The sequence below is a fragment of the Trachemys scripta genome, chromosome 3 (assembly GCF_013100865.1).
Source record: "Trachemys scripta elegans isolate TJP31775 chromosome 3, CAS_Tse_1.0, whole genome shotgun sequence".
NCBI classification, from domain to species: Eukaryota; Metazoa; Chordata; order Testudines; family Emydidae; genus Trachemys; species Trachemys scripta.
Window position 1 is genome coordinate 37572128 of NC_048300.1, and position 26802 is coordinate 37598929.

General features: G+C 41.8%; 1 long non-coding RNA gene across 1 annotated transcript in view; it reads right to left on the bottom strand.

Moving 5' to 3' along the window:
• Positions 1-17324: 17324 nt before the first annotated feature.
• Positions 17325-26802, bottom strand: part of LOC117874391 — a 66285-nt gene continuing 56807 nt past the window's right edge. Inside the window, exon 2 of the long non-coding RNA XR_004644963.1 lies at positions 17325-21190. This is a non-coding gene — a long non-coding RNA (uncharacterized LOC117874391). The remainder of the gene's footprint in view (positions 21191-26802) is intronic.

A 26802-nucleotide genomic window follows, 5' to 3' on the forward strand; every position in this document is an offset into this window, starting at 1 on the left:
ATGCAATCTCAGAATAGAAAGAGGGCCCCAGCATGGACTGATCAGGAAGTCTTGGATCTGATCGCTGTGTGGGGTGATGAGTCCGTGCTTTTGGAACTGCGATCAAAAAGACGGAATGCAAAGATCTACGAGAAGATCTCAAAAGCCATGACAGAGAGAGGATACAGCCAGGATGCAACGCAGTGCCGCGTGAAAATCAAGGAGCTGAGACAAGCGTACCAGAAGACCAAAGAGTCAAAGGGACACTCCGGATCCCAGCCCCAGACATGCTGTTTCTATGAGGCACTGCATTCCATTCTAGGTGTGGCCGCCACCACTACCCCACCACTGACCGTGGACTCTGAGGATGGGATATTGTCGACGGCCGCTTCCTCAGATATGTTAGCGGACGGGGAAGATGAAGGTGAGGAGGAGGATGAGGCAGTCGACAGCGCTTACAACGCTGATTTCCCAGACAGCCAGGATCTCTTCATCACCCTCACAGAGATCCCCTACCAACCGTCCCCAGGCATTAACCCAGACCCTGAATCAGGGGAAGGATCAGTCAGTAAGTGTTTTAAACATGTTAACATTTATTTTAAACGGAACAGGAATATTAACAATGGGTTTTTCATGATTTGTTTGCCCTAGGCGCTTAACGTTTTAGTCCTTGGCAGTGCAACTACTGCAAAAGAATCTAACAATGTCCGGTTTATCATGATTAGTTTGCCCTAGGCACTCTATTTTTTAGTCCCCTCCTTCACCCAAAGCCCTCATCCCAGGCCCCACCCTAGAGCCTGCAGCTGGAGCCCTCACCACCCCCCACCATGTCCCAGCCCTCTGCCCCAGCTTTGAGCCTGCTCCCGCACTCTGAACCCCTTGGCCCCAGCCCGGAGCCCCCTCCTTCACCCCAAGCCACTCATCCCTGGCCACACCCGAGAGCCCGCACCCCCAGCCAGAGCCCTCAGCCTCCTCCTGTACCCCACCCCCATACCCTAGCCCAGTGAAAGTGTGTGGGGGGGGAGAGCGAGTGACCGAGGAGGGGAGATGGATCAAGTGGGGTGTGGTGACTCAGAGAAGGGGCGGGGCATGGGCAGGGCCTCAGGCAAGGGGTGGGACAGGGTTGTTTGGTTTTGTGTGATTAGAAAATTGGCAACCCTAGCACCTGTGTAAATCCCATTGACATCAATAGGACTTATGCACATGCCTGTGTACTGGGCTGAGTGAGAGCCTAAGTGCTTCTGACAGTTGCCAGTCCTAGATTTATGGCTGAACAGGTGTAGCACAGCCTGTGGAAGTGGTAGCTTCCCCATATTGCCCTGCCACTGTGCCTCAAACAGACCTGGAACGCCTGGGTGCAGAAGGGGAGTTAAATCTCTTTGGTCATTCAAGCCATGGTTTCTATGTTGAGACTGCCAATAGGGCAGCAGTTGTGGTGGTAGTTTTTAAGTGGACACCTCTCCACTGGGAACTGGAGTTCAGACCACCAGTCACACAATTTTTCAAGAAATGTAATTGAACAGAAATGAGATCATCCTGTGTGGCAATTAGAGTTGTGCTTTCTGTGATGTCACAGAAAGTTCTAGTGCAATGAGAAGCATTCTAAAATCACCATCATACGGGACATGTGCAAGAAATGTGTTCCTCATAATGACAGCACACAGCAAACATCCACTGTGACATGAAATACAAAGAACAAAGGACTTGCTGTGCTGATTCCAATAATGTACACACAGTATTAATTAGATCAGAGTTAAAAATAATACACTATGCTATCTTTGTTTCAGAGCAATGCCTTTTGGATAGTACAAGGTGAGGGTATAGTGAGAATGATCATAATGAAATTTAGTTTTGGGTGGGAATTAATACAGAGAGAGAGAGAGAGAGAGAGAGAAATCCATTAGAACACTAATAAAAACAAAATGATGCAATTAATCCAAGATCTTTTTTAGATTTATAATCCGTTTCAGATCCTAACACTCATTCCTTACTATGGCCAATTAAAAAACAATATGGGAAGTTAAGACTCATGTGTATATTTGGATGTAAATAAAATGTTTGGATTAGGATTTCCTTCACACATAAACTAGTGGGTTTCACAAGTTTGCAAGATGGTGCAGTTAGTGGGTATGGTTCAGTCTATGCAGTACCTTAGTGCAGCATAATCAGTTTTTAATTGAAGACTATGATCTGTCACTGAAAAATATTTAAAGGCCAGCTCCTCAGCTGTTGTAAATCAGTGTGTCTCCTTTGATTTCAACCGAATAATACCTGTTTTCTCCAACCAAGCATTTAGCCCAATCTTTTGCCCCAAATGCTTAGAGAATTAAGATCCCGCAGAAATACAGAATCAAATAAAAATTGAAGATAAACAAGATATACATTCAACTGATCAGCAACAAATATAAAAGTGTCATGCAATTATAAATTATATACACACATGGCATACACATATACTATTTACACATCCATAGCATCCTAACAAAGCACTAACCACCCACTAAAATGCAGATGTCATGTGTCCACTTTCTGGCCCAGTATCAGTGGATTTCCTGCATGTAGAGATCTGTCCCTGATATTTTCTTTAGAAGCCGTGCTTCATTGTTTTGAAGCATGGTTTGAAAATGGTTCTACCTTGGATGAGCCATTAGCACATGGCCTATGATATCTGAGAACTCTGCTTAACTTCTCCTCTGTGGGTTCCCCTTTAGTTTTTCAGTCATGAGAACAACTATCTAAGATTATAAGTAGATTTCAAACTTTGTCATGTGGCCAGAGATTTAATCCATTCATCACTATGGTATTTGGATATCACCATACTGCTCCCTTCCACTGAAAAAGATAAGTGAAGCATGATAGCTTCTTCCAGCCTATCATTCTGTCTTCCCAGAATAATTGGGTGGCTCTTTTCATAGCTCATTTTCCTTCTATTTCCCACCCCTATATGCACACCGAAGCAGAATCCAGGACAAGGAAGGCAACCTAACTCTTCCTGATCCTTCTCTAGTGAAGGAGAGCTGAAGGTGGTAGGAGATAGGGAAAGACCCCTCAGGCCCAGTTCTTGCTTCCCTTCATTTGCCTTCATATCGCAGAACTGAGCCAATAAGCCTGTGGGAAAGAAGCTGCTCTCAATTCCTGTTTGCACTGACAGGGCTGGAGCTGGATAACTCTATCGAGCTGATCCAGAAGAATAATGATAAAAGAAAAATGTTCTCACTTAAAAAAAAAAAAAATTACCTCAGCAATCTTGGTGCCTTCTAGAAGTCTCACTTTATAAAACCCTTCCAGGCACTGTCCTACCAACTACTGTATCTTAGAATACAGATCTTTTTAGAGCTGACAGAATGTAAAATCCTGCATAACAGATGTGCCTTTACAGGCTGAGTTCACCTCCATCCCTACTGATCACTGGGTGCAGCATGAGCAAAATCCAGGCAATTTAAAATAATGCACCAAGCTACTAAAACAGTAGCTTGCTCAAATTTACAGCAGAGGTTATAAAACAATCTGACCCGACTGCGAGATCCAATTGTAGCAGTGAATGCTGTGACTTGGAAACAAACTGGAGAATACTAACTCCTCATTTGAATCCTTTTTAAAACAATGTTTTCTTTAAGATGAAGGGTGCTGGCAACGTGTGGGAGAGAGGATGAATATGACATTTCCATTTCTCAGGGATAGGTATTGAGGGAGTAGAGGACAACGTGTGGAAATGGACATGGAATCAGGCCAAAAAGGGCTTGGTGGAATCACTTAGTTTGCAGTGGGAAAAATCAAGTGGATCAAATCCAATCACTGGAGATGCAGTGGCATAAATTTGATCAGGCATCGTTATTCCTAGGACCAGAGTCAACGTCACTAATTGAGTTATGAAACTTTAAGCTGGCAAAGTCTTTGATCTCACAATATCATGGCTGTGACGCTGGCAGACCAGGTGCCAACTGTTGCCAGGACTTTAGGCCTCAGCTGAGCACGGTCAAATTCATTGCTGGAAACCAGTCTCTTTCACCTGTGTATGCTTAAGTATGGTTAAGATAGGTATTGAACTTATAACAATGTTTTTAAACTTTATGAAATACTTGTAAGTTGCTGCATGCATTAATCTTACTTGTAGCATCTTTCTCACGTGCTTTAAAGTAATGTTTAAGTTTTTGCTTCATAACTGTAAAAAAAAATGTTTGCTCTGAAACTGTGAAGCCAGTCATGAAGGATTGTCCTCTAATCAAAGCTAAATGGGCCATTGTGGGACATCACAATACACTGATGAAGAGCAGGGGCAGCTCCAGGCACCAGCGCACCAGGCACGTGCCTGGGGTGGCAAGCCGCGGGGGACGGCCTGCTGGTTGCTGTGAGGGCGGCAGTCAGGCAGCCTTCAGCAGCATGTCTGTGGGAGGTCCGCCGGACCCATGGCTTCGGTGGCAATTCGGCGGTGGGTACGCTGAAGCCTCGGGACCGGCGGACCTCCCGCAAGCATGCCGCCGAAAGCCGCCCGACTGCCGTGCTTGGGGCAGCAAAATACATAGAGCCACCCCTGATGAAGAGGCTATATGCAAAAGGTCTCATCCCATCAGCTCGAATTCTGGAAGGAGGAACTAGAAACAGCTGAAAAATGTTGATCTCTCTCTTTTGCTGTTTGAATTCTCACAGGGCTAGAGTTATGAACCAGAAGTAGAGATCCCCGGGTCAACCTGGGTTAGCCCTGAAAGACATTCAGAACTGACAGATTACTACAACTCTGTCACCTTTTAAAACTATAGACTAACTCATTTGTGTATATATTCTTGCCTACTTTAAACCTTGTAATAACTCATTTATTTTTCTAAAACTAACTATAGATTTCTTAATTTTTACAGGATTGGCTACAAGCATTGTCTTTTGTGAGAGATCTAAAGTAAAATTGACCTGGGATAAGTGACTGGACTGGGAGCAACCTGAATATTTTGAGATCTTTGGGGTATAGCAACCGACTAGCACTAAGTGCAGCTTGCCTAGGTGGCAAGATAGTTCCCTTGGACATTCCAGTGTTTCTGACTCCATGGTAAGACTTGGTAGTGCTTCAAGAGTTCACATTTGCGACTGGGTTGGTAGTCTAATTATAGAACATACCACCAGTTTGGGGTCTTTGCCCTGCTTCTTGACAGTCTTCCCTAAGGTTGGCAGTCATGGTAATGAGGCTCTGCCAATGGCATATCATATTTTAAAAGGTAGCAGGTCTTGAGGAGAAAACTCAGGGTTAAAACAAGAGTCTAAAACACCTGGGTTCTAATCCTGGCTTTGCCACTGACCTGCTGTGTAACCCCAAGTAAGTCATTTTGCCTCTCCTCTGTAAAATGGGGATAATACCACCCTCCCCTCACAGTAGTGTAGGAGGAGTCAGTACAGTGCTCTGAGTATGAGAAGTATCTTGGTAAGAATTGCCAAATCTGGTATAAAAAGGGTGAGCCCCTACTTCTGTGGGTACCAGGGCCCCTACTGACCAGGTTGGTTTGAGACTGAGAGAAACTCATGGGAGGAGCCAGCCAGAGACTCCAGCAGGCAGCAAACACAGAAGCAGCTGCAGTAAAGGACATTAGTGATATCCTCAGACGCTTTCCCCAGCTTTTACTCTGGCCATTTCTCTCCTCCGTGCTGACTGGATATTTACTTCTGCACAGTCACTCCACTTCAGTCTCACCCGTGATCACACTCCATCCCTGCTTTCCCTCCCTTCTTGCCTTTCACGCTTCAATGTCTCCTCTCCCTTCCTTTCTGTTTCTCTAATCGTCCTCTAGCAAAATCCTCCCTCCGCCACCAAAAAAAAAAAGGCATGGAACTAACGTGACTTTGCAAAAACATCATGTTGTTCACTCCGCTTGCATGTTCTGTTCCTTTCCTCCAACCATTGCCTATCTTGTCTATTTAGACCAGCATGTCCTTGCAGCTTGCTGCTACCTGCAGCTCCCATTGGCTGGGAACGGCAAACCGCGACCACTGGGAGCTGCAGAGAGCTGTGCCTGCAGACGGTCAATGTCAGCAAAATGTCTCGCGGCCCGCAATCAGATTACCTTCATGGCCGCATGCAGCCCGTGGGCTGCAGTGCCCACCACTGATTTAGACAGTAAGTAGAGCTATGCAGACAATGCAAATTCCATTTCATGGAATATTTTGAGATTTCAAAATTTGTTTTTGTTCCAATTAGGAACAAAACTTTTGAAATGTCAAAAAAGTCCTCGCAGAAGAAAATTTGGGGAAAAAGTTGTTTCAAATTGAAGTGTTTCTTTGTGACAAAACTGAAGCATTTCATTTTGCCTTTATTTTATAATAAAAACAATTTTAAAAATTCAAAACAGAAAGTTGTTTCAAAATGAAAAATCAAAATTTATACTAATGTCAAAATGGGACATCTTCAGAACTTATTTCCCCCTTCTTTTCCCCCATCCACATCTAAAACAGCATTTCAGTGAAATCAGGAGGATTTCACAAAGCATTTCAATGTTAACATAACTGTACTTTCCAAAAGGAGTCTGTTTCTTCAAAGTTTTTCTCCCAGCAGTAAGCTCTTTGGTAGAGGGACTCTCTCTCACTCTGTGGTCATATGTACTAACTCAGTGGGATCCCCATCTAAGTTAGTCTTTAGGGGCTTGTCATGGGGTTCACGCACCGCTGGGAATGCCTCTTTGGGGCCGCATCTGGGGATTAGCTGCACTCAGGGCTGATACCCCCAGAGGTGAAAGTAAGATAAATTACTTACTGGTACGGGAGCTTGGCTCCGAGCCCCCGGAAGGTGCAGGGCCTCGGGCGGAAGGGGCGGGTCAGCCTCCCCCAGCCAACCCTTCCACACGGCCCAGCCCCCGCCGCCCGGGGCTCCAGTAGCGATTTAAAGGGCCTGGGGCTCCGTCAGGTGCCCTGGTAGGGAAGGGGCAGTGACGTTAAAGTGGGCTGCGTACATGCCAGTACCAGCAGCTCATAGACTCATAGACTTTAAGGTCAGAAGGGACCATTATGATCATCTGGTCTGACCCCCTGACCAGCTACTTCTTACTGGTATGCCGTCTGGCCTGTACCAGCCCACTTTCCCTCTGGAGACCCCCTTCCTCACACTGTGGCCCCTCTCTCTCCAAGACTCGGGATGCTCCTTTGTGCCTCAGTCCTCTGTCCACATCACTGTAGTCCTCCCCTTCTAAGATAACAAAGTCTGTTCGGGCAGCGTATCCAGTGCTCCTGTGCCCCAGGGCTGGTAGGGGAACCCTGGCCCATGCTCTACACTGGATTCCGGCCCAGGGACCCTACAACAAACAGTCGATACCTTGCTGCTGTTTCCCCCAGCTTCTTCCTAAATAGCCCTCTGTCTTCCTTTCCCCACTACTCCTCTGGAGTTGACCTCCCCTCTAGAACTATAACCCCAGGGTTTATTCTCCCTCCTGGTTTTCACCTTCCCCTCAGAGTGACTGCAAACTCTGTCCCTGCAGTCCCCTTTCTGCTACAAACTCCCTGGCTTTATAATCCAGCCTACTCTGGCCCAGTTGAGCCTCTTGCTCAACTAAGCCTGCCTCTCCTTCCAGGTATCCTTCAGGCCCATATTAAGTCTTTCAGGGCATGTGTGGGGGTATGCACCTCATCACTGTGCTACTGTGATAAAATAATAATAGCAGCCTCTCTAGCCTGATATACTATCCCCAAAGAAGAAACACCGAGTTGGTTTTGGCTTAAGAAAAGGGAAGAGAAGGAAAGTGGATCCTATCAGTTAAAGCCAGGCCTAAATCAAATCCAAAGAAGCCTGAACTTTAGGAAAGTCTGAGCCCAGATCTGGACGTTGTGGCTACGGTTCATCTCGTCTACCAGTATTAATGGTGAGAGAGTCCCATATTACACCATTAAAAATGATGCTTATTAACACTGGTCTTGTTGCTGTGCTGTTTCCAGAACAGAAAGCATTCTGGCCTGGGCAGGTCTTAGCCTCACTCAGAACCTCCTACCAGGAAGAGTGGTGGACTGCCTTTAGTCTGGATCCTACCTTTTGATCTGTGTGGTTTGGGTGGCCCTACCTACCAGGAATTCTACTCCCATTAGCATAGCTCACAGGGTCATCAAAGCACACAAGCTTTCCCACCACATCAAGATGCAATCCTTATGGGAGGACAGAGACAGCTACAGTGGTTTAGCCATATCATCAAGCTACCCCATAGCAGAAGCAAGGTACATCTTAGATTGGAATCCAATCTAAGGGAAGAGAAGGCACAGAGGACAAAAAAATAACCTATGGCAGGACAACTGCCAACCTGGATATCACTTATTCTGGACAGACAGCAGTGGGGCAAACATCTTGTTCTGGATAGACAAGAGTGGGAAATTTGGTGACCTCATGTGCTACTACGCACAGGAGATTCGAAGTCTCAGGGTACATCTATACTGCAAAAAAAGACATGTGGTAGGGAGCCTCAGAGCCCAGGTCAAGTGTCTCTGCCAATGGGCTTCACACTACAGGGCTAAACACAGCAGTGGGCTTGGGCTCTAGCCTGGCTCTGAAATCCAGTGAGGGGGGAGGGTCTCAGAGCCAATGCTCCAGCCTAAGCCTGGATATCTACACTGCTATTTTTACCCCTCCTAGCACAAGCCCCACAAACCTGAGTGGATGACCTGGGCCCTAAGACTCACTGCTGCAGGGTTTTTTCGTTTTGTGTTTTGTAGTGTAGATGTACCTTAAGTCTAAATTACTAACCTGACAATTCATGTCAGACCTATGCAACCAACCCCCCAGGAATGAGTTCTGATATTTAAAGCAGACTTCCCAGCAGTCATAGACTGGGACATGGGCTATCAGGCCTAATGGTTGGAGCCATGGTGGCCAAGAACGAGGAGTCAGAAATTAAGCAGGGCAGGAGCAACCCAAGAAAGAAGGGTTTTGCTGATAAACAATGTGGTCATTGACCCTGTAGGCAAGTAAATACCATTTGGAAAATAGCCAGCTAGAAAGAGAAAACCAAAGCACCCTCTAGCCTTGTTGACAATTCTAAATAACTCTGCTGATGGAGTTTGCAAGGGCTGGCCAAATGGCAAACACAACTTTGAAAGGTTCTTGGTTCCCTATTGTTCTAAGCAGTGGATCTAGGATACCAAAGCCGTTACCAGCTTCCCTTAGTCAACAAGGTATAACTACAGCAGTCTGGATGAGGAGTGAAAGAAACAAAGTGTAACAAATGAAGGTACTCAGCGGGGTATATGAAAAGAAAACTATAGCATAACAGCTTTATTCATTCAAGCAAAGTCTTACGGGTCTAACGTCAAGGTAGATGTTTGAGTCTATAAGAGAACCGATTTATGGTACAATTGGTTTTTGTTTTCTCTGTTTAGACATTCATCTGTCTTCACAGCATCTTTGAAACCTTGTTTACAAGGAAGACAGGTTGCACCAAAGCAAATAAGACTGGAGCTGTTGACAGACAGGATGCAGTCAAGAATTTTTAATCAAGAGACCATGTTTGCTGAAGTGACTGTTCACATCTTTCCTATGAAATAATTCAACTATCTATATTTTCCCTCCCACCGGAAGTGAAGGTTGCTGATATGATGGCCTCCTAAAATGATGCAATGCAAATAATTCATGTTTTCCTCTATTTTAATATATGGGTTATAGCTCTCTGCAGGAAAGAAAAAGATTTCAAAGTCTCATAAATTGACCTTTTGAGGACCAGCCTTAACAATGTTTGTTAATCAAATGCAAGCCTATTGCATATGTCTGTTATTACACGTGCAGTGGCCACTGTTAAAAAGGCACCACAGCTTCTGCTATCACAAACTAAGTTTTATTTGCTCATGAGATGATATTCTTTTTGTGATTAAATGAATTTCAATTCAGCTGTGGGCCTGAAATTTGCTGTCTCCAATAGTTGTGTGACCAACAGTTCACTTGCACAAATGTTCATTACAAGTAAATAAAATGTGCATAAACATGGTTGAAATAAAATTCAAGGTAGAAGTCTAAAGAAGCATTCACAAATATTTTTTCTAACTATTCACTGATAAATAGCCATGGAAACACAGGCTGACTGAAGGTTGGAACACAAAACTCTTTCTGTTGCTACATCAGAGCGCTATGAGCCACACTTTGCTTTTGGCATCTAACATCCTGGCTGAGAGTGTACATACCTGCCAAAAATTACATTAGAAATACAGTATCCTGCATCGATGCCAACACATTCCTCTTCCACCAAGGAAATAACCTACTCCTTGAGTCCAGTCTTTCCTGGTGGCTTGAAAACTGGGATATATTCATTACAGATTAAATGGAGCTTTTGCTTTGGACAAAAGGACTATTGCTGCTACCTTGATGTGATTTAGCACAGTGTTGTACAAGGGAGGCCATCGTGGAAAAGTGACTCAAGTCGCTCTTAACAACACCTGATACTACTACTACTACTACTAAGGTTTAGCACTTACATAGCACTATACACTTCGCAAGGGGTGTTAAAACATTAACTCCTTGATATTGTGTCTTAGACAGGGCCAGCTCTGGCTTTTTGGCCACCCAAAGCAAAAAAAAAAAAAAAAGAAAGAAAGAAAAAAACCGGGGCGGCCAGAACAGCAAAGCAAAAAAAAAAAAGAAAAAAACTGCAGCACGGCCGGAGCCAAGGTGCAGGGGGACTAGCTAGCGGGGGGGCAGGGGGAAGGAGTGGTGGGGGGAGAGAAGGGGGGCAGCCAGGGCTTCAGTGGGGTGCGCCACCTGCCGAGGGGCTCCGCGCCAGTCCGGTCACCTGGGAGGGAAGGACCCGGACTGCCCTGCCAGGCTTGCTGCAGGTCGCTCCCGTCCTCTGCACTGTCGCCCCCTACAGGGAGGCCGGAGCGGCACTACAAACAAACAAACAAACAAACAAAAGCGGCCGTGCCGCCCTAGGATTGGGCGGAATGCCACCTTGAACAATCTGCCGCCCCAAGCACCAGCTTGCTCGGCTGGTGCCTGGAGCCGGCCCTGGTCTTAGAATCCCTTGAAGCTATCGCTGAATGAAGAAATGCCAAATTTCGTGGTCTTTAATGAGATTATTTGTTCCTTTTAGGAATACTACTCTGGAGTCTGAAACATTTTACCAAGAAGAGGATTATGCAGCCTTTGTAATTTCTCCTTCTTGCATTGCTATAAAGGCTAGGTTCTCCTTTATGTTTGTGGTAGAAAAGCATAATTCCATCCCCTGGGTTAGCAGTGAATGCTTAGGGTGGAATATGCTACTTAGAATGAGAGAAAGTTTAGGGATAGATTAATAGACATTTGTGTTAACTTTCTAGTCCTTGGCTGATAATAAAAATATTTAGAAATATAAGCAGAAGAATCTTAGCATTGACATACTCTTGAATCCAGCATCTGTAAATCCCCGAATAAACAAAACAGCCTTTTAAATGCATTTATGCAATTACATTAATTCAGACCTTGGATCCAACAAATGGAAGATTTTGGAGATATTTTTGCTCTTCCTTTACTACTACTCCATAATTAATCATTAAAAGTGTTTCCCTTTGCTCACCTGCCCCCACATTATTTGCAGTTTTTAAGACAGGAAAGACTATCTTCTAGTTAAAGCACTATACGGGGACTCAGAAGATCTGGTTTCAACTGCCAGCTCTGGCACAGACTTCCTATATGACATTGGTCAAGTCATTTAATAATGATAGTCAATAATACCTTTCTCCCACTCTCTGCCTGTCTTTTTATTTAGAATGAAAATTCTTCAGGGCAGAAACTGCCTCTTACTATTCATTTATACAGCGCCTAGTATAAAAAGGCCCCAATCTTGGCGGGGCCCTTCAGTACTACTGCACTGTAATAAATACAAACAATAAATAAATAGTAGCCAGTATTTCCCTTACAAATGCCTTCTTTAAAAGGTCCTGAGACACATCATCACAAAGCTGATACCTTCTACAGGTACCAACTTCAAAATGGCTCTCTTGTGCCTGTAGTCACTGTTTGCTTTTGATCACTTGAACAATGTATCTTGTGCCAGGAGACAATAAAAAACTTGTCCCTCTCTGAGGGTAACTGCTGTTATCACAGAGAACAATCCCCACCTGCCACTGTGATCCACATCAGGAAACTAGATCCTAGTATGATCTTTTGTTTAGGGCCCGGATGGGCACTAAAGTTAATGGCATTGAGAGCAGAGGTCTGAAACATCCGGACAGATTACTTTACTGTGTTGAGCAGCAGTGCCAACTTGCAAAAACATTTGTCTCTTCACGGTTTGCCTAGCTATGCAAAACAGGCTTTGTATTTGTATGCTTTGAGATATCACATACAGACATGATTTGTAGAGTTCAAATCAAACTATTCCTTTAGAGAACGGCAGAAGCAGAGCAGTTACCTTATGAGAGGGAATCACTTTCTTAGTTCTAGTCTGATTTTCAGTATGATACATTATAGTAGCCCTCTGTGCCCTAAAAAGTGAAGAGATTATTTTTTCCTTTAAAGAAAGCTTTCTCCTCACTCCTGCCTGTACATTCCTAGCCATTTTATAATTCAAGCTATGACACATGCTATCTGGAAGCAATGGCCACAGGATTGGTCTGCCTGCCAGTGTGCCCTGACTTATGTAAAAGAACAAATCCTCCATTGTTTCCTGAGCACCATATGTCAATACAATAAAATCACTGTCTTCTGTATTCAAGCTTACATTTGTTTATGATTAGTGTTTACTTCTTGGCTGTTACATTTTTAGTCTATGTTCTTTTTCTTGTGCTAAAATACTTTTTCTACCCACTCACCTCCACCCCCAGCAAGAGAATGTGTAGCCAGAGGAGTAAAGTTCTCTAGTCAATTCCACAATTTTAAAACCAAATCTTATGTTTCCTTTCAAAAATATAAGTAATTTGGTTATAATTTTCATAGGTAAGCACTGGCATAACCCTACTTGTATGCATGTGTAGGCTTAACCAGAAAAATGCAGGTTAGTTCTATAGAGGCCCAGATTTAGGACAGTAATTAAGCACATGCTTAACTTTAAGTGAGTAGTCCCATTGAAGTCAACTGGAATAATAACGTGCTTAAAGTTAAGCATGTGCTTAAGTGCTTTGCTAAATTGAGGCCCTAGGGAATCTAGCATGAAGCTGGAAGTGAAGAGACCTGGATCCAACTCCCACTTTTCCCACCAACTTGCCTTGTGATCTTGGGCACCTTAATTCTTCTCTGCACGCTCATGACCCCAGCAGCAAATGGGGATAATATCATGCAACCACTTTTTTAAAGTGCTTAGCAATATGGGAATGGAAAATGCTACAGACGTGTAAAGTATTATCAGGGGAAGTAAAGGTACTTAAGGAGCCTTAAAGCTTGTGGAGGACTGGGCTTTATATTTAATGGAGAGAAACATTCACCTTAAAGGAGAGCAGGTATATTGTTAACTACCCTCCTTTAGGGTTTCTGTCATGGGAGGGTGGCTTTATAATCTCTTTGGAGTCCACATGAGCCCAGCTGGAAGAAGCGGCTGAAGGTGATGCACTGTAAGTTCCCACCCACTGGCTACCCCACTTCCCAGGATAGTCCTGGTCCCCACCCCCTTTGCCTCATGGATCCTCCACCCAGTTGAGGGGAGATGACAGAAAGTGAATGCATCTGGTTCTCTTCTTGCTCACATCAGTTTTACCCCTACTTGGGTGGAGTTAGTCCTGATGTAAATAAGAGGGGAATCAGGCTCACGGGGGGGTTATAACACACCTAATCCTGTAACAAGTACTTCCTTTATGCCTTCAGCTGCTCCAGAAAGGGTGCAGTGCTTTCAGCACCTGCCCCAATGATAACCCACCTGCCATTATACTCCCACAATCATAAAACGTTTTCTGTAGTTTCCCATGGGGTGATAAGTCTTGTTTCCCTCCAAGTGTTATCATTAAGTCAGGCGGGGTTCAAGATGAAGAAATCTGCCAGGTTCCACCCACCCACACAATATACACTTTGTCCAATGTACTATAGCGCAATGCTAGGTACAATACATTTAAAGTAAATATTTGGATACTTAAGTAATCATGCTGAAAAGAGCCCCTATCTTTATGAGCTATATCAAACCATAATGAAATGTGTAAATCATCTGGTTGTTATATCTCTGGAAACATTCCCTCCCATTGGTGCTCTGGGAAGTGATTTTCAGTTTGTGACCTGGCATAAAGTTAGAAAAATAAAACAAAGTCCTGTCTACCAGGCTACAGTATTAAATTATTTGTTGGCAGAAGGGAGATTGCTAAAAGGTAAGTAGTCAAAAGCAGTTGCATATGAAAAATCAGGCACATAGGAGGCCCGACTGGTTTTTAATATAGATATAATCTTTATCATGAAGGAACAAAGTCCTTCATTTCCTGTTGATGATGATCATATGATACCAGTGCAACTTAAGCAATCACAGCCAAATATTGACTGTTTGTGGAGCACCTTTAAATCTTGAACTCTTTGCATTTGAGGTAGTTATCTTAAAAATAGGGCTAAGCTGCACCTGCTATGCAGACACAAATCTTTATGCTGAGGAAAGGGGCGCTGAGTATAAGAAACATCCCGAGTAGTTGTCTCTCTCAGTGTTGTTTACCTCTGCTGCCAAGGAGAGGTTGATTCACTGCCTCAAAAAAAATCAATGCAGTGAGGAAAAATTGCCGAGATATGACTAAGAAGCCAATACTAAACTACTGGATTTCTATTTTTCCTGCCCAACTGCTGAAAGAAATTGTTAACTTATTAACTGACTGGATCAGGCAGGTGGGACAAAAAAAAAGGTGAATTTTTATAGTGAGTAATAAAACATCAAATATTTACTTCTAGAAATGATAAATAAAACTGGCTACAGGTGTGACTCAAGCAGATTTCACCTTTAATTCCTACCACCTTCACTTCTGTCTGAGCATGTGCTGGCAATGAAGTTAAGATCAAATCAAGGAATGGTCATGAAATCTAAAAATATAATAGATGAAATACGTAGCATTTTTGCCCATAGGAGTATCACAAGGAAGGCACAATGGGAATTTCTCTTTCTGTTTTCAGTCATGTACAACATGGACACTACCCATTGTTGCTGGATGTTTCTATATCTTAGCATATCAGTTTGGCCTCTTTGCTTTCCAAAGTCACTGCTGCTCCGATTTCAAACAGAATTTCCAGGGTTTCATAGTTTATAATTTACTCACTCTACCAAATGAAAGTGTTGATGGCTTGTTTATTGAATCTCTGTATAAAACCATTAGTGGGTAATTGAGTGGGTAAAATTTTCAAAAGTACCTAAGTGATTTGGGAACCTAAATTCCATTTGCAAAAGAGACAGGGCCAGATTTACAAGGTATTTAAGTGTCTAATGATGCAGATAGGCACATAGGCCTAAATCCTCAAAGGTATGTACACACCTTTGAGGATGTGGGCCATAGTAGGATTTTAAGTACCTAAATGAGTTAGACACCTAACTCCCTTGGAAATAATTTCTTAAATATTAATACTTATTGCCTCCTGTACATATTTGCAAACATATTAAAATGCAAATATTAAAACATTATTTTGTTTAAATAATATTTTTCTAAGGAACTTTATAATACAAACATCAGTCTTGGACCTTTTTTGCCCAAGATATTTTAGCCTTCTATTTGCTTCTAAAGCAATTTATTGGTGTAACTAGTTATGTAAAATGATAGCCAAGTCTAAAAAGATAGGAGAAAATGGAATATGTCAAAGGTTGATGCAATTTGCCTGATTCTTTACTCAGACTTGAGTGCATTACATGAGTGCAAAGTGAATATAAAAGATTTGTTGAGTTTTACACCCACTTTGCACAGGTATAAATGGCTACACAAGGTGTAAGGGACAATGATTTTACCCGGTATAAAATATTTAGAGGTTATGTGACTTGCCAAAGTCACATAGTAAGTCAGTGGTAGAGTTGGGAATAGAACCCAGGAGTACCAACTCCATGCCCTGCCCAGGATCTCATAATTTATAGTACTTGTTTCCTTGGTTGATGCCAGCAGATAGTATTTCCTAATACTGAATGTTGCTATTATGCCATACTGCATTTGCACTTAATGGTGGGGCATGTTTTCCAAAGGGTTTAATATTATAATGCTTAGATCAGATCAGAAAAATCAAATGAAAAGCAGGGAACATCAGAATCCATTAACTTATCAACACTTTTGATAGTGACAAGGGCATGCCCTATACAATCTAGGCTATCTGACTCACCAAAGAGGTCCATGATGGGATAAAATAATATAATACTGTGGATGGCAAAGTTACCCCATCCACCCAAACTAAAATCAAGTATTTCATGGGCAATCAGATATCCAAGATTCTCCACAGACCTACAGCAGGTTGAAGTTTATGAAGTTTGAAGTTATGAAGTTGAAGTTTGAAGCAGGTTGAAGATCAACACACCGTGTATAAGGGGAGTAGTGTATCTGGGATATTTCCAGATAAGTAATTATCTGTACTATTCCTAGAAGAAGGAGACAGATCGGAGAAGATGAGTCCAAATAATGGGAAGACAGAGCAGTAAACATGGTGTTGTTTTGATGTGATGAGCAGAGTTCTCCCCTCTGTTGGATTTTGGCTAAATCATACAACATTATAAAAAATCCATCACTAGCAGCTATTTCAGTGACTGAGTGCTGTGCTCAGTACATCGCTCCTGCTGCCCTTTTTTTTTTTTTTTTTTTTTTTAACATCAAAGCTGAGGCCAGGAAAATAGTGCCATTGAAGAAGGTTTCAACATGCATGTAAGGATTGTTCTAATAAAATAAGAGTAATTAGTTTGGAAAGAAAGAGATAATTGTCCCTTTAATTTCCCGAGATGACCTATGAGATCTCACTTCCCACCCTGTGACACCCCCCCCCCCCCCCCCCCCCCGACCACAACTGGGATGAAATTTCTTCAGGGCATTTACAAATGCAATGAGACAGGGGCCTTATTTGGAAAGGAAACAGCAGTAGAATTATAATTAATAAACGCTTACAAACTTAATTCAAGCTCACTTGACCCTCTTTATTTTGGAGAAGGTTTGTGTCAAGCTGCCTTCCAGTGGCTCAAGAGCATGAGTGCCAACCTCAGAGCAGACTATTGGGGACCAGGGCACACACCCCAAACTGGCTGTGAGTTCTATACTTCAATTTCACAGATCAATTATGTGAAAACTCCTCAGGCCCTGTAACAGCCTTAACATGGAGTCACAGACAGCCCCCTTGGGTATACGGATCAGTCTTGCCATCCACAGAGCCTACCTTTGTGATAGATAGTCCCTTACACCGCAAATCACAACAATATTCAGGTTACTTTCAGTCCCAAAGGACCAATCCTTTACTCCAGATCAGTTGCACCTTAGAGTTTCTCACACCAAAGACAAGACTTGTAGGAGTCCTATAATAAACTATATATCGGTTTATTAATAGGAAAAGAAAGCGAGAGATATTTACAAGGTTAAAGCATGTAAACATACATACACAAATGAGTTACAGTCTTAATTTTCCGAAGTAAAAGAGGCTTCTGTGATAAGCAAGATCTTGTACTTTAGGGCTAACCCAGGCTAAGCACTGGGGATCTTATGCTTATGCCTAGTAATTCTTGCCCTCCAGAGTCTAAGCAGCATAAAGATACAGTTCATCCTTGTTAGGGGTTTTTATTCCCTTCCACCTTTCTGCTTTGAGCTGCAAACTCAGTTGATGGGAAGAATTCACTTGCAAGACTCATCTTCCAGGGGGAGGGAAGGAGACTGAATAAACAAAAAGGGTATTTTGTCCTCTTTAATATCGTACTCTGGTCTGTCTCGTGTCTATCCTGGTTGGCCAGGACATAGTACCTTCTGTTGGAGATCTATATTAGTTAATGTTTCTCTCTGGTGATTTACACAGTTACAGAGGTTTATAATGCAAATACTCAGATATTACCTTATAATATGCTATACAGATGCTATAAGTGAGATTAATGTATGCAGCAATTTACAAGCATTACATAAATTCTAAACACTAAACACATTCTTATCATTCTAATACCTATTTTAACAATACTAACACACAGGTGAGCCAGACATGGGGGCCTTGGCATCAGCTGGCACCTGGTCTGCCAGTGTCGCAGTTTGAATGGGATGTTTATTAACCATTAATATCAAATTTCCATTCTTGTCTGTTTATGTATATCGAGCATGTGTCTGGCTCATTCTATAGGGACAAACTCTGAAGCACTGATTCAAGGGGTATTGTCAGGGGAAGCTGAGGATGCTCAGAGCCTAAGAGGGTGTTCTCAGCACTTAGCACGATTTGCCCCTAGGACAATAGTCAGTTCAAGAGCTTACTGAAGTCAATGGACGTTTTACTTGACTGAGTAAATAGGAAATCAAGATTTATCCCATAGAGAACAGTAGATGGGGCTGGTGAATTATAAGGAAATAATTCCATCAAAAGTGACATCATAATTCGCAGGAGACCCTGATACCCAAGATTAAAATAATCCCATGTAATATGCAGAGTCAGACCCATTTTTTTTGTCATTTTATAATTCATGAATGCAGGACTCTTTTTAAATTTCAGACGGTTTAACACTTTTTAATATTATCACAGCAACTATTTAAGAAAGCATTAAAGCTGTGAACATTGATACAGAAGAGCAGAAGTGATTCTATTTTCATCACTTTCAGAGTCAGTGCTTTAAGATGTATGTGGATTTATTTAAAAACTGTTCCCAGAACAGTCATGTAACTGACATATCTGTCAGAATGTATCAAATTGAAGGACTATGAATTTCTGATGTTGGAACAACTGGTTATTTTTTCTTCCTTGGTAATACATAACTTCCTATGCAATTTTTGCCATCATATTATGAAACAGTGTGTACGAAGACACTGTTCCCTTTTACAAAATGCAGTCAGCTCAGTGCTAACAGTAAACATCGCTAAACTTCAGAGAATTCAACAGCTTGATTTATATTTTGATGTCATGGGACTCTTCTGTTGAAGTTCACAATACAAAGCATGTATTCCCTGAATTGCCAGTGAGCACTGACAGAAGTGAAAATACGGGTCTAAATTCTACCCTCAGTTACATTATTGTAAATCCAGAGTAACTCCACTGACTTCAGTTCAGATACTGTAGATTTATATTACTGTAACTGAGCACAGACTTTGATTCATAGCGTTGATGTAGATTGGGAACAGCAAGACCCAGACACTAATGAAACCTGCTTTAAGGGTCATGAGTTCAAAAATAGATAAGCGTTTAGGACATGTCTGCCAAACTCCGTTTATTTATTTATTAAGCAAAAAAAAAAAAAAAAAAAGACATGTGCCTCTTGTTCTAATGCACCCATCACATTGGGTTTCACAGGGTACTGAATAAACCACAGCTGCTCTGAATTTCTTTTGAATAGAACATCTTCCCACATTAAAAAACCTTGGGCCAAATTTTCAAGGTTGGCACCTAAATGCAGTCCACAAAGTGTGTGCTCACAAAGAAAGGTTTAGCTTGCCTAAGTGAACACTTATGTACTTTTTCAACACAGCCTTCCAATGTGACTGTGCACCTTATGTCCCATATACTGGTATATCAAAAGGAAATGGTAAATTCTTTGGGACTAAGTCCTTGGGACAAATTCATTCCTGGTGTTGTGCCACTGAAGGTAATAGAAGCACACAATGGATAGATTTAGCTATTTGTCTTCAATATGTTTATATAAAAGCCTTCTGCACACTCAGAGGGCTGTATCGATAAATAACAACACACACAATTCCATTTTGCATGAGGTAAAGCAGGTGTTGCTGCTACAGGTTAGGCTCCAACCACTGGAAATTTAACTGTGGTTGTACCTGATAAAAGTAAAAGTTGGTGGGAACCCATTCTCAAGGTCTGAGTGCATTTATTGAATGGAATTCTGCCGAGGATACAATTTAGTGATATGCCTCAACATAAACAGTTCAATTATCACGTTCACTATTCAATGTAGTTCTCATAATGCCTCACCCAAATTTTTAAAATACACCAGTAATCCAACAGAGGGGATCCATCTCCTAAAGATACTCAGCTAACAATTGTATTTCCCCATATTTTGACAAAAAGGTTTGCTTTTGCCTGGTTTAATCCCAGCCAAACTGTCTGTGGAGGTACGCTCAGCATGCTCTGCTTCCTAGTGCCACACTTTTTAATATTCAGTATATTTCATCTTTTAATGCAGTCCTAATGAGTGCACATTGGAACCCTGCAGAACCAGCCTCAGAAGAACGTGGTTCTGAAATTCAACACAGAACAGGGGAAGCATTGTATGACAGCCTCTGTTAATGTTTTAATGGTTGAGAGATTTCCAGCATGTTGGCAACGTCAGGACAAACCAATTTAATAAATTATTAACACTAATCAAACATTTTTATGATGGAAGTCAAACCTTCCTTGGCAGTTAAGGTTAATTCTGTTGAAGTTTGACAAAGATGTTACTGTTTGATGAAAGCCATATTTCAGCTATAGCCTGCTTTAAACCAAATCTTTGCACTTCACCGAGAAGAAATGGCTGAACAACATGGTCCTTAAGTACGTAAATAAATAGAGAATTTGAGGAAGTGCAGGAGCTGAGAAATGGCTGTGAAGTATAAATTGATGATACTGTATATAATACACCTGCCATTTCATCGAGTAGAAAAGAGAGACAGAATGTCATCAGGAAGAGATAAAACTCAGGCTGTCAAGGGATTTCGCTAAATCAATACTAAGAAATCTAAGAAATTCAGCCATTTGACAATAGCAGTCAATTGGCACATCAACAGGCTCACCATTTTCTCATGCTTGGAACACTCGTTGATGTCAGACAAGGAAAATATTTTAAAAGCACACTTTTGTTTAACAGATAAGTAGGAACAACACCACTGCACAAACAGCATGCTTTTCCTCCCACTGTTAGCCTTGCCAGTTACTTTAATTCCAGCACAGCACCAGCTAGTGAGGGATATGGCCTCCTTTAGGGCAACCAGAGTCTGTATAGCATCAATCCATGAAGAGGGTCATGTTTTCCAGCATCAGCTACCAAACCAGGATCTAGTCGTTTATCTCTGAGTTATCAGCGCAAGACTCTGTTCCACTGAACCGCAGTCACGTAAAAATTGCAATTCCCGAGGTTTCCAGTTAACTGAGTTTCAGCCACAAAGCGCTCTCTGTTCTCCTGTCCACTCACATAGAAATCAGCATCTCCTCCTCTATTCAATGACATTCTTTTTTTTTCTCTCTTACAGGTGATGCCATCTTGGAAATTTCAGGCTGAGAAGCAAGAAAAACATAGTTCATACTAAGCTGCTGTTAATTACTTCATTAAATAAAACTATTAGTGACAAGTAGAAATAAGTATTGTATTTAATTTTCAAAAACATATCATGGTTAAGAAAAAAAGTGATCAAGCCATGCCTGTTTCCAAATGAGAAGGTGATTTTCTGGGTTCTCTTAAACTTTCATGGGACAATGAAGATTGTTACTGAATAACAACAGTGTATTGTATTTTGTGTTTATATAGCACCTTACATGCCTTAGAATTTCAAAGTGCTTTACAAATGAGGTGCCCGGTCCTGCAATTCACTTCACATAGGTGCACTGTTGCCTATTGACCCACTGAAGTCAATGGGGCTCCATGCAGGTGCAGTGGTGTGCCTCTGAGCAGAGAATTTCAGGATTGGGGCTTCTTTAGCATCATTGAAATGCATCCACCACAGTGGGAAAGAACATTAGCCAGGCAAAACAGAGGGGAAATGTGTGGTCACTAGGACACCTGGTGCCTGAACTAAAGTACATGTAAGTCATTGGAGAAACACCCATTGATTTTAATGGGTTTCTGATCAGGCCTTTGGTGAACCCCCTGCTGTTACAGAAAGTGCCCAAACCTCAAACTGGTAAAATCTGACTTAGCACCATTTAAGTCTGCTGTGAATAGTTCATCTTGAAGTCAATGGAGCTACAGTGATTTACACCAGCTGAGAATTTGGCCCAGAATCTCTAATGTTATTGGAGAGTACCTCCATGTTTAAGTTCTTACCTGAAATACCTTCAAACTAAGTTACATGGAACTTAATGTGTTTACCTTGGAAGGATGAAAAGATTCAATGCTGCCACACATAAAACTCTGGTTCAAGGAATGCTGGATACATTAAATCTGATGCTAATGGCTTATCTATACAAACACTTAGTTCACGACAAGCTGGGGGGTAAATCTACCCCATATTCGCCTGCTGCACATTAACTGTTCATGTGGACCCTGCTGCCACGCACTAAAAGTTCTCTAGTGGGCTTTAATCCAGTCTCGTTCCAAAGCTGGGTGGACCAACATCCACTACAGATCTTTTAGTGTGCAGCAGGAAGGTCCACAGGGACAATTAGTGAGCAGCAGGCTGAGTGGGGTAGATTCACACCCAGACCTCCTGTGAACTAAATGCTCATATAGACAAGCCCTATAACTTCTAAAGCTCCCTCTGCATTTTAGCTCACTTTTAGTGCTAATGACTGACTATGATTGAACATAGTGGTGGATGAAGTATTGACAGCAAATTGTTTGATTCACAAACAAACTTTGATTTTTGAATTAATATATTACTTATTCCAAATTTTTCTACAAGTGTTTCATATTAAAACATCTTAGAATATGAATTGTTCACCAAATGTTCATTACCCCGCCAGTGCTTTGTAGTATTCACTCCTTGTGTTCTTTCATTGGATGACAAGCTTTCATAACCATGGGAAAGAAATGAATAAACCACTTGTGGTGTGAACATTTTCTTAAATTTATTTATACAACTATTTAGAAATTTCCCCTTCTGTGGAACTTTGTTTGACAAAAAGTCATATATACGAATATTCATGAAAAACAAATAGGTTCAGAAGTGATTTCATAGCCTTTATTTGATAAATGCTCATGAATTCTTCCCCCCCCCCCCACACCCCTTTTATTCACCCAGATTTCTTCCTGTATACTGCTATGAAACTTCTATAAGAGACCCAATCTTCTGAGGTGCTGAATGATCTCAATTCTCATTTTGGGCATCTGGACTTAAGGTCAGCAGTTTGGTTCAGTTCAGTCTGAATAAGACCCCAAAAATTTGGATGTTTGTTCAAAACTTAACTAAACTTATCTAGAAATCATCATGGAAATCTCAAAAGTACAGGATTTTTCTTGAAAGTTCCTGTGTTTCCTGGTCCTGGACTGGTAAGCAAAACAACAATGGTCAAATCTTGCTCTCAGTAAGTCAATGGAATTTTGCCACTGACTTCAGTTGGACCCAAGTAAATTGATAATTCTGCTGGTGTGAAAAACAGATATAGGGATATAGATAAGCTTGGGCTCGGTCTTTATTTTTGAGATACTTTGCCTGTTGAGAGAACTATTTATTGTCCACACCCATCTGTACTCAACAGCAAGCGTGGGCAGACACTGGACAAGCAAATGTTGCCGTGGAACACCAAAGGCATTACAAAAACTCTTCACTGCTTTAAATAAATCACCTGAGTTACGGTAGTTGCAAGTTTTATACTGGCAACTCCACTATAAGAGATGATAAAATCTAACCTCCGATTCCAAAACCAGGCTGCTCTACTGTAGGTCTATATTGCTTACATTCAGTCCTATGTTTGAAAGTCTGATCACTCTGTTTTCTGACGCTTCATCTGTACAGAATTGTTGTTACTAGTATCAGCTCAGCAAATGGAAGCCTGTCCTTTTTACACTAGATCCGAAAACAAATGCTGCTTAATTTAAATATGTCAGCTCTTGAATCATAATAAATCAAGCTGTTTTTGTCTGTATTGTGTAGTACAGAGAAGCCTCTAACCCTGTTTACATGAGAGTTCACTAGCCCTGTTTGCAGAACAATGCTGTTTCTTTTCCTACTCTACAAGTTTTTTCCTGATTAGCGTCTCTTCCCACCTATCTCTATCTGGCTACTTTCCCAAGGGCAGCCAAGAAACAAAACTCAATGCTGTTCTCTGAATGTCTTATAAGAATTAGTTTCATATGACAGCCAACTCTTTTTCCCCTGTCAAAGATAGAGGGTTGATGCACCCTGCTGGCTTAGAACTTGAAAATCTCTCTCTCCCCCCTCCCCCCACAGCTGCTGAATAATTAACTGAGCAGAGAATATATACTTTTGGCTTTGATATGAACACTACAGTTAACTTGATTGTTTGAAGTTTCAAGGTAGGAAATTCTCAAAATCATTAAAAACCTCTTACGGTCTTGGGAGTTAAAAAAAAAAGAAGAAGGAGAGCTTGTAATTGTCAGCTCTGAAAAGTTTTCGTTTTTCAATGAAACACACCGTGCCAAGTAAACCTACAAGAGATTCCTAAACCTAACTTGCCTGAAGCTAGCTACAGTTTTTCTAACTCAAAGCAGAGCCTCAGCTAACAGTTGCAGTATGTTAGTTCCTGGATGGGCTACTTTATGAAGAATTATAAAGTGACACAGCAGTCTGGTTGGGAAAAAAATCATGCTTTGATGTTTTTAACCACAGACTTCAAGAGGACCAACAGAGACCTTCCTGTTTTTATTGCAACCTCTGTCGGTCCTCCCCCCACCTTTTTTTTTTTTTTTTTTGCGAGCCAGGACTGTTATCTTTCAGTCACTCTGTAAGTTTGACTTATTTACAGACTGAATGGCTCTGTTTATAGGTTTATATCACAGAACAAACAGGGCAAGTGTGACTTCCTACTATCTGAAATGTGATTCCCCTTCCCTCTTGGGGTGTGTATGGGAAGGAGAGAAGGATGACTCCTGTGAATTTCCTTCTTTTTGCTGATCTTTCTTGATTACATGTATCCCTAAAATACAGCAGTGAAAAAATGGGCCAATTCCTGAATTGGAAATCAGCAAAACGCCCATAGAAGTCAATAGGAATTTGCCTGGGAAAGAGTTGAGTACGCATCTCAGGACCTGGCCCATTAAATGCACGGGGGTGGGGGGAAATCAGGTATAAATTAAATTGTAAGCCATGCATTAAAGCCCCTAATTATTCCTATCCTGTTATATTAGAGTTCTACTTAGCCATAGCATTGGGAAATTGTATATAGCTCATAACATTTCAATAGTGACATTAAAGGAGCATTGACAACTTAATCATATCGGCTAAGATACCACAGTGGTAGGTGTCTTAGAAAGTACTATAGTCCTGATTCGTATATCCTTACTCAGCCTGAATAGTATTTTACTCCAGGAGTAGTCTCCTTGAAATCAATGGGATGGGTCCTAGAATGAGGTATTACTCAAGGGGAGTAAGAATAGCAGAAATGGACTCAAAGATAGGTAGCTATGTTGTAAACAAACAGTCTGCTTGTGTTACTAATACCATAGATTATTACAAATTAGAGGAATTTCAAAAATCCAGTGAACATGTCACTATTTATGATCTATGTTACATTTTGATTTTCCTTTGTCTTGGAAAATGAAAATCAGTGCAGTTAGTTTCTCTTTCAGGTTCTTGATGATGGAATGTTTGGGCTAAAAATACCACAAGGCAATGTTTATTTATTTTAAAACAATTCTTTTCATTGGAATTTTTTATTTTAATTGTGGGAATATTTTTATAGATCTCAGGTTTTAAAAACTTGTTTTTACAAACCTGACATTTTGGGACAATCTGACATTCACAGTATCCTTTTAAAGGCATAAAATATTATTAACTCCACAGATATTGTCGGCTACTTTTTGAAAAGTGAATGGAATACATCTGAATGGTACTGGGTCGACAGCCTTAGACATGAAAGGCCTTTGTATGGTCACTGAATGGTTACAGCACAACACTGGCATGTCTCTTGATCTGGCCAAGGAATAGCAAAGTGTCTGGACCTCATCTACTGTTCCAAACAAGCACATTATTATTGACCTAACCAGCCGCCCTCACAGTTTAGACTTGCCATGCCCAGACATTGGACCACATTGAACTGCACCCGGACAAACCCTGGATGATGTGGCTACTTGATGCACAAGTGGAAAATCAGAGCTCCCCTTTTGGTGAATGCAGTGAGAACATCCAAACCATCGAACATATAACACAATGCCCCAAATATGGATTCAAAGGTGAATTGGATGATATCAACAATGTTGCAGAGGAGGCCTTGAAATGGCTTATGAACCTACAATTGCATCTACAGCATGTTGCTCTGTAGATGCCATACAAATGAACGAGAGAGAGAGAGCGAGACCGGTGGTGCAAGCTTTCTCAGCCTCTCCCACCAATGAGCCTGACTTTCTATTGCTCTGCACCTAGTATACTAATTTATACCTGTGCAAGGGGAAGGTAAAATGCTGCCACAGCTGCATGTGAGTGGACAATTCTGACCTGAGAGCATTTTACAACCACTTTGTGCAGAGGAAATGGCCAGTTACTGTGTAAGGCAGTGGAGAATCAAGCCCAAGTAGGCCTCACTTGGAACAACCGGCCTTTCTGTACAAGGGGAGAATTAAATCTCTGTTAGTGATTAAAAGGTTCCCAGGTCCAGTTTGAGTAAGCATGTAGAAGTTTGAGTGCCTATCTGAACCTTATCCAAACTCAGTGACCATCCTGAGTGAGGCCCGTCTCTGATACTTCCTTCCTTCACTCCGGTTTTCCTCTCCTTTTTGGTGGCAGCAGCATTACTTCACAGGATGTTTGGCAATGCTGTAGGTAGTCTTCTTGGGGGAGGCTCCAGAACTTTTACCCTCCTTCCTACACTGGCGGTAATTCTTCTAGAAGTGGCCATATATCCTCCCACCCTGCAGTCTCCTTGGGGAACCCTCAGCTCTCTCCTACCACCTTCAGTGCTCGCCTTGTGGAAGGCATTGGTTTATGGCCTTTTCTGAGCAATACGAGGTGATGATGTGAGCTGTTGCTGACCCTGTGGAATTTCGCACTTTAGGG